General features: G+C 44.1%; 1 non-coding gene across 1 annotated transcript; it reads right to left on the reverse strand.

The window, feature by feature from the left end:
- Nucleotides 1-3546: 3546 nt before the first annotated feature.
- LOC116656942 lies at nt 3547-3653 on the reverse strand. The gene has a single exon (XR_004311945.1). It is a non-coding gene; the product is annotated as a U6 spliceosomal RNA (small nuclear RNA).
- Nucleotides 3654-16921: the final 13268 nt, after the last annotated feature.

The raw sequence follows: 16921 nt of genomic DNA on the forward strand, positions 1-16921 counted from the left end.
TCAGCCCGTATGGAATTTACCTCTATTTTTTTAGCAGCTAGATAGTCTTCCATTTATGAATGCATAATTTATTAACCTGTTCCTCCATTGATATATATTTATATTTCTTACAAGTTTTTGCTATTATCAGTAATGCTATAGTGAACGTACTTAAAGGATGATTCCTAAGTGGGATTGTTATAGCCTTTTCTCTGTAAAGATGAAGAATCTGAAGCCCAGTGCGGGTATAGCTCAGTGTTAGAGCCTATGCTTAGCATGCACAAGGTCCTGGGTTCGATCCCCAGTACCTCCATTAAAAAGAAAAAAAAAAAAAAACTTAAAAAAAAAAAACAAAAAAAAAGAATTCGAAGCCCAGAAGTAAGAAGAGACTTTTCAAGGTCTACTGCAATTATGCACTGTGAGTTACGGTGATTAAAGTCGAGACTGAAGAGGTCTGTGTCATTCCGCAGAAATACTGATGGGGAGCAGGAAGGCAATGCTGAGCTTCCAACCAGAATGATATAAACCATTTATACTAACTCCACTCCCTTCTTTGTCTGACTACTCATCTTGTAGGTATTAATGCCTTTGAGTTGCCTTAATTTAACATTATGTTAAGTTAACTCCTAGGATCCCGTAGTACCCTGGACTTAATAATAACTCCACGTGCCAAGCAATGTGTTAGCTCTGTACATACATAATCTCGTCTAACCCTCACAACTCCATGAGGCACCGTGGTTATGAATTTCATGCCCATCTTATAGATGGGAAAACTGAGGCTTAAGGAGCTTAAGGAACTTGCCCAAGGCTACACAGCCAAAAAGTAGTATAATCAGGTTTCAAACTCAGGTCCCTGATACAAAAGTCCTTCCTCTAATCATTATACTGTACTTCCTCTCAGGAGGAGTACTTGACAGGCTGCTGTAGCAAAGGTTACACGAAATGGTTGCAGTGTTGATTACTGGCCTCTCAACAACTTGGAGGCAGTTACTGCCTCTTCATCTCTGTCCTGCTAACATCTGGCGCAGAGTGGAGTTCAAAGGGCTCAGCTCTGTGCCTGACACGGAGCGCGCACTCAATGCGGGCTAATTATTATCATTATTGGAATCCAATAACCATTTGTTGAGTAAGTAAACATTTGCATGAATGACTAATTATCTAAAGTATTCTCTTAGCAAATAAACAATGAACAGAGGAACAACAGGTTGCAGTCCTCCTCTCCTGCCAAGCATCTCATTTGGAGGCAGCTGAACCATGAAGGAATCGCCAGCCCTCTTCTGCTCATACGTCTGCCCCCCTACAGGACACGGAAACAGAAAGTGCATCTGACTCGGTGCTGCAGCTTCAGCCCCAGCTCAGTGCAGGGCAGACTCTCTGCATATTTGTGTGCGAAGGAAAGGACCAGTTGGTGTGGTGGTGGTGGTGGTGGTGGTGGTGGTGGTGCTGCTGTATGTGTGTCTGTGTCTCTTACTCCCTCTTCCGGTGAAACTGACTGCAAATGAGGTGAGGTTAAGCGGGTGCGACAGCACAGCACACAAAGGGTGAACAAGGCTCAAGGAGGAACACAGTCACGCACTCAGGGTCCAGGACCATCAGAAGGCCCTTGAACCTCCGTGGTATCCTTCTCTTCTCTTGCCTCATCTTCATTAGAGGAGGACCCTGCAGCATGGAGGTAGAGGGCTTAGGCTGGGGGATAGCCTGCTCAGCCCCATAATCCAGATGAGTGCTGCTTCTCTCGACTCACATGGCATCGGATGCCGGTCAGCATTCAGAGCCTCTGTTAATTTCTTACCTGACCTCCACATCCACTCAAACCTCACCCTGGTCCCTTGTCTGAGCCTGACTCTCCATTTGTCTGCCTGCATCCTGCTTCCCCCTGCCTGGTGCCTTGACTGGCTTCCATCCCTGGCAGGGAGACCCCCTGTCAGTCGCAGCCCATCTGCCTTGCTCAGGGCAGATCCCATCACCGACTTGGGGTTTGACCCTTTCAGCTCCTCTGCACCACCAGCTGGTCTACCCCACTTCTTGGCAGGGGTTGGGAGCAGGGTGCCACATGCCCCAAGTGCCTGGGGACCTAAGGCACGACCTGAAGCCCTTGCAAGACCACAGTTTTCACAGCTTTCTTTTTCCTAACCAGCTCTGGTCTCACCCAGTTACTGCAGTCTCCATTGTATGCCTCTAAAAGCCCTTGCTGTCATTTGGTAGTTAAGTTCTCAGATTCTCGCTCATTTAAGTCAGTTTTGATTCACATTTTATGGTAATCGTTAAACTCTTAAGTGAACATTTCTTGTTTGAAATGTCTGTCACTCTGTGATTATAGAAACACTGTAACAACAAATACGTTTTCATATAAAACTCTAAGTGAAAAGACAAATTGTTCTTGAGCTTAAATATCCTCACATGATTTGAAAATATCAAGACAAAGAGTTGGAAGAAACAAGCCAATAGATAAGAGATGCACCATGGTAAATCAATTATACTTCAATTTTTTAAAAATGGTTAAAAAAAATAGATGAGACATAGAAGAATCAAATTACGATCTGACCAATAGGAGTTTCTGGGGAAAAAAAAAAAGGATGAAAACATGGAGGAGAAGAAATTATCAAAGAAATAATACAGGAAAATTTTTCAGAGGGGAAGGACATACAATCTCAGAGCAGGGAGTGAAACAGGCCCACACGTGGGAACAACACTGAAGCAGAGGTCAGCCAAGGTAAGGAGGGCACCCTGAAAGCTTCCACTGCAGGTCAGTTCCCTATAAAGCAATGAGAATGAGAGTGAGTCAGGCTCTTCAATAAGAAAACCTTTATAGCAGGCAGTAGACTAGGGCTTTCAGAGTTTTAAGGGAATTTGATTTACAGACTAAGATTCAATGCCCAGTGCAACTATCAATCAAGTATAAAGGCAAAATAAATAAATTTCCAAACATAAGATATTTGGAAACTTTATCTACCACACACCTCTGCATGAGATATTACTTAATGGTACACTCTGGTAAAATAAGGAAGAAAACTCAAGTAGCAGTTTTGAATCTAAGACTGTTACAGTCACATCACAACAACCAGGGGTGAAATCTTGTATGTTATTGTCATTCCCACTCCCATGTAGAGTCAGAATAAAGTTGTATTTCCAAAAAAAAGAAAAGAAAAGAAAAAAAATGAAGGTTCTTGGCACATAGTAGGCACTACATTGTTATTTCCATGCCCTCTGGTTGTGAAAAAATAGTCTGAGATAATTTATGCCATTTTCTTGGCACTTTTTTAAATTGAAGTATAGTCAGTTTATGATGTTGTGTCAATTTCCGGTGAACAGCATCATGTTTCAGTCATACATATACATACATATATTCCTTTCCATATCCTTTTCCATTATAGGTTACTACAAGATATTGAATAGAGTTCCTTGTTCTATACAGTAGAAATTGTTGTTTATCTATTTTATATGTAGTAGTTAGTAACTGCAAATCTCAAACTCCTAATTTATCCCTTCCTACCCACTTCCCCCCCTGGTAACCGTAAGTTTGTTTTCTATGTCTGTGAGTTTGTTTCTGTTTTGTAAATAGATTTTTAAAATATGGACAGCTTCACAAATTTGCATATCATCCTTGCACAGGGGCCATGCTAACCTTCTCTGTCTTCTTCCCATTTCAGTATGTGTGCTGCTGAAGCAAGCACCATTTTCCTGGCACTTGTAGTCGATAAAAAGTTCTTCCCAGGTAGAGATACACGTGACTCATTGATCTCATACATGTACTTTAGAATCACATGGAATGAATCCTCTGTCATGTGACAGACCTTAATTCCCTTTTAATCTTCTGTTCTCCAGATAAGTATCCTGTCTCTGTCAATCATTCCTCAGAGAAGTCCTCACCGCCTTGCTAGTATTGGTCAGCTATTGCCAGAATAATGCTGTGTAACAAACCTCTCCAAAAACTCAAAGTCAAAACAAATAATTCAATGCCATACTGCTAAGCTAGGCTTGGCGGGGCTTGACTCCAGGCTTCAGGGTGGGTGCAGGTCTGCTCCAGGTATCTCTTATCTTCGTTGGACTCCCCAAGGCTTATTCTTTTAATAACAAAAAGCAGAAGTGCAAGGGGGTATACTCATTTGGGCCAGCATAGGTTCAGCCTTTGTTGCTTTCACATACCATTGGCCAAAGCAAGTCACAAAGTCAAGCCCTAAATCAAGAGCCCATGGCAAGAGTTCATAGTCTATACCATGGATATAGAATATGGAGGAGTGAAGAACTGAGACCAACAACTCAGTCTCTCCACTGCTTACTTTCCCTTTGTCCTATTTGCATTGGCTTTGATCTATTTCCATTGGACACACTCTTATAAGGTCTCACTGGGATGTAGAGAGGAAGAGGAGGCTAGGGAGGAGAGACGAAGCCTTGCACGATCAAGCCCCTATCTACCTCTGTGACCTCATCGTCCATCGCTCTCCTCCTTGCTCTCCACACATTAGCCACACTGGGTTCCTTTCATTTTTTTCCAAGGCATGAATTTCTTTGCCACCTCAGGGCCTTTGCATTTGCTGTTCCTTATGCTTTGTGTGGAGAACTCTTCTCCCCCTAACTTCTTCCTCTGCTCCAAGATGGGTTTCTTCTTATATACAAAATAGAACTTAGATGTCATGTCCTCAAAGAGATGTCTTTCTGATCATCGAATCCACTTAAGTCTCCCTCCACTGCTGTCTAGGGAAAGGGTCCTATTATCTTCCTCCTGGTACTTCACCCTGATTTGTAATTACTTGTAATGATTAGTTTTCTTCCTCTACTAGACCCCAGGCTCCATGAAGGCAAAAGCCATGTCTTCCTTGCTCATTTTTGTATTTCCAGTGCCCAGCACAGGTCCCAACACACAGTAGATACTTAATACATATGTACTAAGTAAAGCAGTATAGAAGTAAACGCAAAGGAATAAATGAATGAATAGATTTCATCATTTTCTTTCCATCTCATTTATTCTCATTCTCTTGTCTTTGTCCTCTGTTCAATGACAGAAGGCAGAGGAGGAAAAGCAGCATAAAAGTGCTCTTGGAACACAGCCTGGCGAAGGCTCCTAGTCTATTCTTGGGTGCATGGTCTTTGCCACCAATGCTTGGCTATTTTTTGATGAGGATTTTCCTCCATGACTCATTTTGCTTAGACACCAGCCCAGAGGAATTCATGCCCTCTGACCACAAGCTCACTGTTCAGGTAGGTGACCAGATGTGCACCAGGTGGCTTAGGATCAAAAACATGCCACCAATCATTCACTGAGGGGAGAAGTGACAAGGGTTAGCACAGGGGAACTGTTATAAATGGAGGCCCAGGACACACACTGCTGCTTGAGAGGTGGAGAGGTTTGGTTTTTGATGCTAAAAGTGCCCATTCCAGTCCCCTCTTCAGAATCCTTCTCTGTCCTCCAGCACAGCCTTTCAATGAGACTTCAACCTTCATCCCTCCATGAACCACTGAGCCAAGAAGCCTTTTCTGCCTGTGGTCCTTTGGAAACATCTGCACCTGTTTCCTGAAGCCCTCTGTAGCAGAGAAAAAAAAGCACCACGTGAGCCAGAAAGTCATTTCGAGTCCCATCTCCCCATCCCTTACCAGCTGGAGGACGCAGGCAGGCAGGTGACTTAACCTCTTGGAACCTCGGTTTCTTCACCTGGTGGCATGGCCACCCCTGCTTACCGAGCAGCGAAGAGGATTGGTTGAGACAACATCAAAGTGCTTTCCCAAACCGTGAAAAACAATTCAAATACATGATGTTACTTACCTTCTTCAGTCAAGTAGGGCTGTGTTGTGGAGCACAAGGGGTTAAAGATTCAGGAACTAGAAACTCCCTGTAACAACAGAAGAAAAGAGAAGAATAATGCCCACTTCCGGATGCACTTGAAGAACAGATTGCCTAAGATAGGATTGTAATTGGGTCTCCAAGTGGGAAAAATGATTGCCATCCTCATCAATATTACTGCCAGCTAAGGCTACGTGGGACTCCATCAGGTAACTGAGGTCCCAAATTCAGTTTTCATCCAGACACCAAGATGCATAGGAATGACTTCTGGGAATTAACTCTTTGTAGCTTTCTAATGCACAATACACTAGGGATTTAACATTCATCTTTTAGACCTGCACATTTGGAAGGCAAAGATCTCTTGTCTGGTTTAACTAGCCCAAATGTTTAAAAGGTCAAGGTCATAGGCTACGTGTATAGTTGTCAGCTCTGGTTGACCTGAAGTAGTTCAACTACCTGAAACCCTAGACAGGCACTTCCAAGAGGTTGCAGTAGGTCAAAAGGACCGCTGGGAGAGAGAGAAAACAGTGATGACTGGGGATGACCCCCCTTAGGTGCTGCAGAAACAACAAAGACAGACCAACAACACAGAAACACACAGCTAAACCGTGCAGCAACCCCACTCTGCTATTGTCAGGGCAGTGGCACTTAGAGCATTAATTCAATAACTGTTTACTGAATCTTTGTCATGTGCCCAGCACCAGATTAATAGAAAAAGGAAGAAAACCTTCATGTATCTCAATGAATACAGATAAACGCCTTGAAAAAAAAAATCCAACACCCTTTCATGATAAAAACGCTCAACAAACTAGGAGTAGAAGGGATCCTCCCTCAACATTTATAAAGACATCTGTGAAAAACTCACTGCTAACATCACTCCTAGACTAATGCTTTCCCCCTAAGACCAGGAAGTAGACAAGGAAGGCTACTTTTGCCCCTTCTAGTCAACATTGTACTAGAAGTTCTAGCCAGGGCAATTAGGCAAAGGGAGAAAGGGGGTCCAGTTTGAAAGGGAAGAAGTCGAACTATCTCTATTCATAGATGATGTGATCTTTCATATAGAAACCACTGAAGAATTCACACACCCCGAAACAAATGATGAGAGCAAATGAACAAGTTCAGCAGTGTTGTAAGATCAATATACAAATATCAGTTGTATTTCTATACATTCGTGGTGAGCAACTCAAAAAGGAAATTAAGACAATTTCTTCACAATAGCATCAAAGAGAATGAAATATTTTGGAATAACTTTAGCCGAAGAAATGCAAGATTTGTCCTCTAAAAACTACAAAATGTTGTGGAAATAAATAAAACTTAAATAAATGGAAAGATGTCATGGGTTCACGGATTGAAAGACTTAGTATTGTTAAGAGGTATAACTCTCCAAAATGATCTACAGCTTCAGTGCAATCTGTATCAAAATTTCAACTGATTTCTTTGCAGAAATGAACAGGCTTATCCTCAAATTCATATGAAATTGCAGGAGACCCCCGAATACCCTAAACAGCCTTGAAAAAGAAGAACAAAAGGGGGAATCTCATATTTTCCAATTTCAAAACTTACTACAAAGCTACAATAATCCAAACATTGTGGTATCATCTTAAGGATAGATATACAGATCAATGGAATAGAATTGAGAAAACAGAAATAAAACCAAATATCTATGTATGATCAATTGATTTTTGACAAGGGTGCCAGGACCATTCAATTGTAAAATAATAGGATATCCACATACAAAAGAACGAAGTTGGGTCCTTATTTCATGACCATAAACAGAAATTAATTCAAACTCAATATAAGACCTAAATGTAAGAGTTAAAACTATTGAACTCTTAGAAGAAAACATAAACATAAATCTTTGTGACCTTGGATGAAGCAACAGTTCCTTAAATATAACACCCAAAGCACAAGCTCCAAAAAAGAAAATGCAAATTAAACTTCATCAAAATTAAAAACTTTTTGAGAAAGATGAATACCATATGATTTCACTTATGTGTGGAATCTGAAAAACAAAATGAACAAACACAACAAAACAGAAACAGACTTATAGATACAGAGAACAAGCTAGTGGTTGCCAGAGGGGAGGAGTTTAGTGGGATAAGTGAAATTGGTGAGGGAGATTGAGGTACAAAAGTCTAGTTATAAAATAAATCAGTGGCTCACATGGGTGTCTTTTGTCTGTGTGGCCTGCTGTTGCCTATAGCAGCGTATCTATTAAATCTTCCGTTTGTTCTTAAAAAAACTAATAAAATTAAAACAAAATAAAAGTCATGGGGATGTTATATACAACATAGGGAATATAGTCAATAATACTGTAATAACTTTGCATGGGGACAGATGGTAACTAGATTTACCATGGAGATCATTTTGTAATGTATAAAAATATTGAACCACTATGTTGTATGCCCAAAACTAATATATTATTGTAAGTCAATTACATTTTAACAAAAATATTTTTAACTTTTGTGTATCAAAGGACACTATCAGGAAAATGAAAAGACAATACACAGAGTGGGAGAAATAGTTGTAAATCATACATCTGGTAAGAGTCTAATATCTAGAATATATCGATAACTCTTACAACTCAACAACGAAAAGACAAAAACCCAATTTAAAAAGGAACAAAGGACTTGAATAGATATTTCTCTGAAGAACATATACAAATGGCCGTAAGCACACGAAAAGATGCTCACCATCGTTAATAATTAGGGAAATGAAAATCAAAACTACAATGAGATACCACATCACACACACTAGAATGACTATTATCAAAAAGACAAAAGATTACAAGCGTTGATGTGGGTGTGATGATGCAGCCACTGTGAAAAATAATTTGTCATTTCCTCAAAAAGTTAAACATGGAATTTTCCATATGTCCCAGCAATTCCATTCCTTGGCATATACCCCAAGGAATTGAAAACAGGTGTTCAAATTTGACACAACATTGTAAAATGACTATAACTCAATAAAAAAAAGTTAAAAAAAAGAAAGAAAACAGGTGTTCAAACAAAAATTTGTACACAAATGTTTATAGCAGTGCCATTCACAATAACCAAAAGGTGGAAACAAACCACATGTTCATCAATGATGAATGGATAATCAGAATGTGGTACATCTATACAATGGAATATTATTCAGCCATAAAAAGCAATGAAGTACTGATACACAATACAACATGGAAGAAACTTGAAAACTGCTGAGTGAAAGGAGCCAGACAGAGAAAGCCACATATTGTATGAGTCCATTTAAATGAAATGTCCAGGATAAGTAAATCCATAGGAACAGAAAGTAGATTAGTGTTTGCCAGGGGTTAGGAGATGGGGAAATGGGGGTGACGGTTCAATGAACATGGGGCTTCTAGAATTAGATAGTGGTGATGATCACACAACACTGATCCTAAAAACCACTGAATTATATACTTGAAAGTGGTTTAAATGGTGAATTTTATGTTATAATTTACAAGAAAAAAAATATGGCCAGTCAAGGCGTTTGCTGGTGGAATCAGTTTCACCACCAAATAAAGAGAATCAAACTCTTTAACCCCTACATGTTCATTCTGAGGCCCCTATCTTCAACCCTGTTATGACTTTGATCACACATGGCTCTTCACCAGATTGTAAGCTTTAGGAGGGCAGGGACGGAGTCTGGATCCCAGAAATCTATCACAGTGCCAAAGAAATTCTGAAAACAGTGGGGCCCCAAAACTTACAGATGCCACAGAAACAGACGACCAACAATTGATCTGTGGAGGTAAGACATGTTTATTCTTGTCCAAATCGAACGATCCTTCTTAGAATAACAAGATGAACAGAAAAAAAGAACTCCCCCAAAACACGTACAGCACAGAAAACCAATCTGAATTTCTGTTTCTTCTTCCCTTCCTCCAAATTCTAAGGCATCAGGGCTGAAAAAGAAAGCACCCCTTGCAATGAATGCTAAGGCTACCGAAGGGAAATCAGGTTGATTATTGAAATGTGAAGATCTACCCACTCAGAGCACCAGGAGCTGTTAAAAGCAGACTGAGCCCTCTCCGCAGAAGAATCAGGCAGCCTTTCCTAGGTTAGGATGGCAGTGCTCAGAACGCTCATTTCACAATAAGTAGCAAAAAAGTAAAAGCCAAAACTTTTTTTAAAAAAAATATACTTCATCACCTGACCTCGTCACCCTCCTCTCTGGGCTTGGCTAAGCCCCACTCTCAGATTCTCAGACTTTTAACTCATCTTTTTCCTGCACCAGCGTCAAACTGTGAAGATACATCTCGGGGTGTGGACTAGAGTTTCAGTCACGACAAAGTCTCCCAGTTGTCTGTGCAGGTTCTTACTTGGATTTGGTCTTACAGCCTCTTGCATTTCTCCAAGCTGATATGTCCCTGGGTCTTGGCTGATGCTACGATCTCTTCTAACACCACCGTTCCACATGGTTGACCCCTATTCTTCTGTCGAGACTCCGCTGGGAGTTCCTTTCCAGTGGGAAGTCCTTCCCAATCTCAGGCGGATGAGACCATGCCCTCTCCATCCTCACAGCCTCCTGATGGGGCCGCTCCATCAGAGACCATCCCTGTTTCCCGCCTTATCCTTGCTGGACCCTGAGTGCCTTGAAGGCAAAGGACCTCTGAGTTGACTGCCTTCAATTGATAACCAAGTAAACCCTCTAGGGCATGTTTCCTCCTCTGTGAAATAATGGGTTTGGACAAGATCAGTGATGAGGTCTGAATACAGCCCACAGACCTATTTGGCCAACACGGTATTTGGTGTATTTCAGCAAGCATTTTTAAATTGGGAAAGTTTATATTAAAATCTTGATTTCTGTCTTGTTTTGAAAACTCAGGTGATTTGGCAGCGCTGGTTCCACATTCACAATTGGAACAATCAGCTGCCTCTTTAAGAGGGGCGCATCCTGGTCCATCATTCATTTAGGCTTCTGGAGGTGTTGAACTTGAGTCCCTGGTCTAGATGGCTTCTCCAGCTCCAAGTCTGAGGCTCTGCCACTCCATGCTTCCGATTTCTCTTCTTCTTCCTCCATCCAGTCACTGTCATCACTATTTTTTTTAAATCTTGGTGAAAGCCAATGAACTGAGACATTCAACTTTCCTTGTTTGTTTCTTTGTTTTACTTTCCTTGTATTTTAAGGCAGTAGCCGCAAGCCTCCCCAGTTATTTCCTAAAATCAATCACCAGATACGATTTAATCATCGTTGGAAACAATCTCAGACTTCTAAAAAAAAAAATGGCTTTTAGGTTATGCAGAACACCCTCCTCTTTCCCAGCACTGAACTGGGAACAGCAAACTCCATTTCAAAAGCACATTTCAAAGGTAATCCAGCCGAATACAGACTTCTTCAAAGTACATCAAATGCTTGAGCAAATCCTACCTATATATAACTCTTTAAGCAATTCCAAATACATTTCCGTTGCCTAATTATGCCAGGGCTTTGGTCATAAAACATGCTGCTGCAAATGTAAGTGAAATCACCACAGATTATTATTTGTAAGAAAAATGCCCAGTTGCAAGGAAACCTGTCATCGGCTCCTCAGTGGACGTCCATCTTGTCATTTCCCACCTACCAGCTGGCCCCAAACAGTCCACACTCAGGTCGCTGGAAAAGCTGCACAGAAAGAACACCCAGCCTGAGAAGAAACTCAATTAGCATCTAGCCGGGCCCAAGCAGATTGGCTCGTAATGCTGGGGATTTTGAGCTTGAAAGCAGAAGTCATTATGTTTCTGTATATTAGTGAAAAGGGACCATTCTTTCCTCCAGAAACCTGCTATTATTGACAGAGTTTAGAGCTGTGATTCTCATCCCTGGCTTTATGCTAGAAACACCCAGGGGGCTTTTTTTTTTTTAATGCCAAAGTTCAGACACCACTGCTGGCCAATTCAGTGAGACTTTCAGAGAGGTGAGCCAGTTGGCATCAGAATGTGTGAGAGCTCAGGTGACTACAACACACGGCCTCATTATTGGGATGCAGTGGTTCCCAGCGTGTGGTCCCTGGACCAACCGCATCAGCATCACTCCAGAACTTGCTAGAAATGCAGATTCTCGGGCCCCATCCCAGACCTCCTGAATCAGAAACTCTGGTGCAGGACCTGGTCATGTGAAGTTGAACAAGTATTCCAAGTGATGCTAACATGTGCTAAAGTTTGAGGACCACTGGTGTTATGGATTCAATCAGCCTTGGGTTTCCATCCCAAACCCATCGCTTACTAATGGACCTGAAGCAAGGGCTTTCCTAGGTGAGGCTCAGTTTTCATATCTATAAAATGGGTAGAATCAGGAATTAAATGTGATAGTGCACAGAGTACACTTCTGATCCAGAATCGGCACTAAATTAAATGTCAGCTAAATTATCCAGGTGCCCAACCTGGGAGTTTTCCCCCATGTCTCTTTCCTGTCATGCCCCACATCCAGTCCCTGAGCAAGTCTATCTGACCTTGACCTTTAGTAGTTCTTCCCTTCCTCTCCCCTCCTCCTACCACTGGCGTGGAGTCCAAGTCTCATCATCCCCAACTGGAGTGAGGTGCAGAGTCTGCACAGGGGCTGAGACTAGGAATGAGATGACCAAAGAAAAGAGACACAGGAGCTCAGGGCCCCTCCCTGACTCGAGTCCCCAAGGTCACGGAAAGCAGGTCCACTCCTGAGGAAGAGGATGAGCCAATGCTTGTCCACTGTGTCAATCTTTTTCTCCTGGGATTTCGTGCTGGGGGACAAGTTGGGCCCTGAAATTTTAAGAAAATCCTTGAGCCTAGAGACCTGCTGTCCTTGCAGCAGAGTGAGTCCTGGAGCTTCCTGTGTTATTTGCTGGAGCTGAAGGCCCCCCTGAGACCTGTCAGAAATGTCTCCTGTGCTGTTCTCAGCAGCTCCCCCCGAGAAAGTGAGGAAGCTACGTCGCAGATCTCGGCCAAGGAGCCTCAGTTCTAAATGAGGCCTGAGGGGTTTATCCATGAAGCCCACTTTCAAGACCTTCTCCTTGAAGAGCATGATTGTCCATCGCAAGAAACAGCCCCTCGTTTGCCCTTTTTGGGTGGCTGTTCCCAAACTGTCTCCCCAGGCAATGGTCACATGGATGGAATAAGGAAGAAAAGGGCACTGGGATGCAGAGGCTCGATGACACAGCGAATGTGATGTGGCTTCACCATTGCCACACTTGTCTGGGCCTCAGTGGCCTCCTTCCTGTCCCTGAGGCTCACTGCACGTTCCCACCCTCGGGGCTGCTCCTTGCCTATTCCTGGCTCCAGCTTCCCCACAAAAGCCCAGAGAGCACTTCCCCATCTCCTCACACTTGTGTTCAAACGTCCCCTTCTCACTGAGCCCGCCTCCACTAGCCTATTTACAGCTGCAGAAAACCCCCTACACACACACGTGCACACAAACACACACACACACACACACACACACACACACACACACACACACACACACACTCCATCTCCCTCGCACCCTCTGTCCCTCACTGCAATCTTCCTTGTGTTGTCTGTTCTCTACCATCTTTTAGCTCAGGGCTTCTCAAACTTGAGTTACTTCAGAATCATTTGGAAGGACTGTTAAAACACAGGCGGCTGGGCCCCGCCCCCAGAGGATCCCATTCTAACAAGTCCTCAAGTGATACAGAGGCTGCCCCTCCAGGCTTTGAGAACCATGATGATGATGACGGACCACCTACCCTGCTGGGATGTAACCCCACAACAGGTTGGAGAGAATGATCTTGGGAGTCAGACCGTCCTGCATCTAAGTCCACCACTTCTCTGCTGTGACCTTGGGCAGATTACGTTGAGCCTCTGTTTCCTTGTTTGTAAATGAAGTTTAATCGGGACTGGCACCGAATTTGCAGGGCTCAATGCAAAATGGAAACATGGCATCCCTTGTTAAAAGATCATGACAAATTTCAAGGTGCTGCCAGCAGAGAATTCAACTGAGCACACGGCTCCTTCTGAGCCCTGGGTCCCGGGCGACTACGCTGGTGGCCTGCCCGAGCTGTGGGGCCTGGCTGTCATTACAAACAGTATTTCGTCCATCAGGTTGTTGTGAAGACCAAACAGGATAAGGTATGTGGGAGCACCTTACACAGTTCCTGGCACATAGTGGTACTAAAAACAACACAGATTTCTCTCCTCTCCTCTTACCTTCCTCTTCCACCCATCCATTACCTCTCAGAATAAGCTTTCTCGGCTCCATGGCTCCAGTCCTCACCCTCCAGCTCAGTCCTGCTGGGAACTAACAGCAAAGACCTCCCCTGCCCAGTCCTTGGCCTTGCCCCACTGTGGCTGCCAGCTGCTAGCTCAGCCTTTCCTGGGAAGTCAGGGAGGGGACCCCCTTCCAGGGACCCTTTGTTGCCTGGGTAGTTCAAGGGGGGAGCTCTGGGAGGAGCAGGAGTGAGCAAAGAGCAGCTCACCGCACTGCAGCTGGCACCGGAGCTACTCCCCCGGAATGAATGAGAGATCACAGGTGGGGAGGGCGCCGCTGTGCCCCCGAGAGGCCATTGACCTCCCACAGCATGAGTGAGCCCCATACAGGGCTGGCGGCTTGCTCCCCCCGCTCCATCCGAGGGAACAAGCAGAGGGACAATTATTTCTGGCACTGGAAAGCATCACTTTCTATGGCTGTACTATGTAAGCCTGCCTCACAGACTCTGAAATAACCAGAACTGGCAAAAATCACTGGCCCCTCTAGGGTGTTGAGCTAGAGGGGTGGGGCTGGGGGGCAGGGAGAGGGCAGGAGCCTGGCCCTCCTGCACCACCCCAAATCCTGTGAGTTGTGGACCCTCCTACCCAACCTGGCCGGGGACAGAGAGCCAGAGTCGGGGGCCTTGCCAGCTTTGGGCCAATGCAAACCAAGACGGGACGCCGAGCTTCCTGCGATGTGCACATGACGTCAGCAGAAGTGGGTGGGAGTGGGTCCAGGCAGCTCCTGCCTTAAGCAAGTCCCAACTAAAGAAACCTATAGCTCTACACGTGAGAAAAGATAGGGTCACATTTTCCAGCGGCCTCACCCTACATCTCCTACTCGATCTTTTTTTTTTTTAAAAGTCAGCTCTCCTGGCAAATAATGTAATTCAACTTATAAAACGTCCGTTTGTGCTTAGTCTTCCAGAAAGAGCACAATGCCTGTTCACACGCCCACATCAGTGTGCACACACGTGCGTGTCTGTAACTTGGTCACAGAGGCTTCGCTGACCCAGAAACCACACGGCGTCCCTGCGGGGCCAGGCGGTCTGGGGCAGGTCCTGTGATGCGTTTACTAGCTCTGTGATCCTGCCCGAGTTCCTTGCCTTTCTGCTCTGCCTTTTTCTCTTTTGTATATGGAAAAGTCATGAAGATGAGCAATAATGAATATTAACGAGGTGCCTGATGCAAGCTAATAAGCTAATACCAGGAAATTTGCAAGGTTGTTAGAATGGCCACAAGAAGTAGCAAATGTACCTGGCATGTGGGAGCTGCTCAAAAAATGTCCTCTGGGTGGAATTGAGGACCCTGAGTTCGAGTGCATGGGGCTTTGTCTGATCCCATAGTGAGAAGTGGTAACGTGGGATCGCCCCCTTCCCCTCCTTTCTCCCGTGTGGCTCTCTCCTTCTTGGGTTATTGCCCTGTCATGACCTCACTGGTGGAAAAGTCAAACTGGGAGAACACTGCCCCCACCCCACTCCTATCCCCCATTGCTTGGGTGGCCGGAGGATGATGGGGAAAGTCTGAGAGGGGGCAATGTGATGGTTAATTTTGTGTCCATTTGACTGGGCTGAGCGAGGCCCAGGCTAAAACGTGATTTCTGGGTGTGTCTGTGAAGGCTGGGTGTGTCTGTTTCTGGAAGAGATTAGCGTTTGAATCAGTGGACGGAGTCAAGACGATCGCCCTCCCCAGCGTGGGTGGGCGTCACCCAATCCACCGAGGGCTCTCATAGAGCAAAAAGGCAGAGGAAGAATGGGCTTGCTCTCTCTGCTTGAGTCATCAGTGCTCCTGGGTCTCAGGCCTTCGGACTCAGACTGAATGACATCACCCGCTTTCCTGGGGCTCCAGCTGGCAGACAGCAGAGCAGGACTTCACGTGAGCTGATTCCTATAACAAATGTCCTCTTCTGTCTATTTCTGTACATCCTATTGCTTCTCTTTCTCTGGAGAACCCTGACTAACACAGACAGTTCCTCAGACTAAGCAGTGCCTCTGTGGCATTTTCTTACCACATACGGACCCAGTGGAGCAGCAGGAGGCTGCCCAGGCCTCAAGGAGGTCCTATGTGAACTTTGACTTCTCTCCAGAATATCACATTCACAGCGTGACACCAAAAGGATTAAGGACAATGACATTCGTCCTCCATCACTAATGTATATTCCACACTCTCATGCGCTGCTGAAAATGATAATTGGTACAACCACTTCAGAAAACTGTTTGGACTCACAGACATAGAAACAAACTTACGGTTACTGGGGCAGAGGACGGGAGTGGGAAGGGGTAAATTAGGAGTTGGAGATTTACAGACACTAACTACTAAATATGAAATAGATAAACAACCAGTTTCTACTGTACAGCACAGGAAACTATATTCAACAGCTTGTAGTAACCTATAATGGAGAAGAATATGAAAAGGAATATACGTCTGTATATGTATGACTGCAACATTATGCTGTATGCCAGAAATTGACACAACATCATAAAATGACTAGACATCAATTTAAAAAAAAAACTGTTCAGTAGTATCTTTGAAAACTGAACATACGCATACCCTACCTAAGGGAAATGAGTAAATATGGCCACAAAAAAAACTCGTACAAGAACATCATTGCAGTCTGCTCCGGCTGCTGTAACTACAGAAATACCACAGACTGGGTGCCTCTAAAACAACAGAAGTTTATTTCTCACAGTTCTGGAGGCTGTGAAGTCCAAGATCAAGTCACTGGCAGATTCAGTGTCTGATGACAATCTGCTTCCTGGTTCGTGGACGGCCGTCTTCTCGCTGGGTCCTCACGTGGTGGAAAGGGTGCGGCATCTCTCTGGGGTCTCTTCCAAAAGGTCACTAATCCCATGACCCAATCACCTTCCCCAAATCCCACCTTCAAACACCATCCCACAGGGAATTAGATCTCAACATAGAATCTTCGGGAAAGCAAACATTCAGTCTATAGAAAGGCCATAACAGTTTACTCCTAATAGCTCCAAAATGGAAATGACGCAGATGC

The sequence above is a fragment of the Camelus ferus genome, chromosome 16 (genome assembly GCF_009834535.1).
Source record: "Camelus ferus isolate YT-003-E chromosome 16, BCGSAC_Cfer_1.0, whole genome shotgun sequence".
Classification (NCBI taxonomy): domain Eukaryota; kingdom Metazoa; phylum Chordata; class Mammalia; order Artiodactyla; family Camelidae; genus Camelus; species Camelus ferus.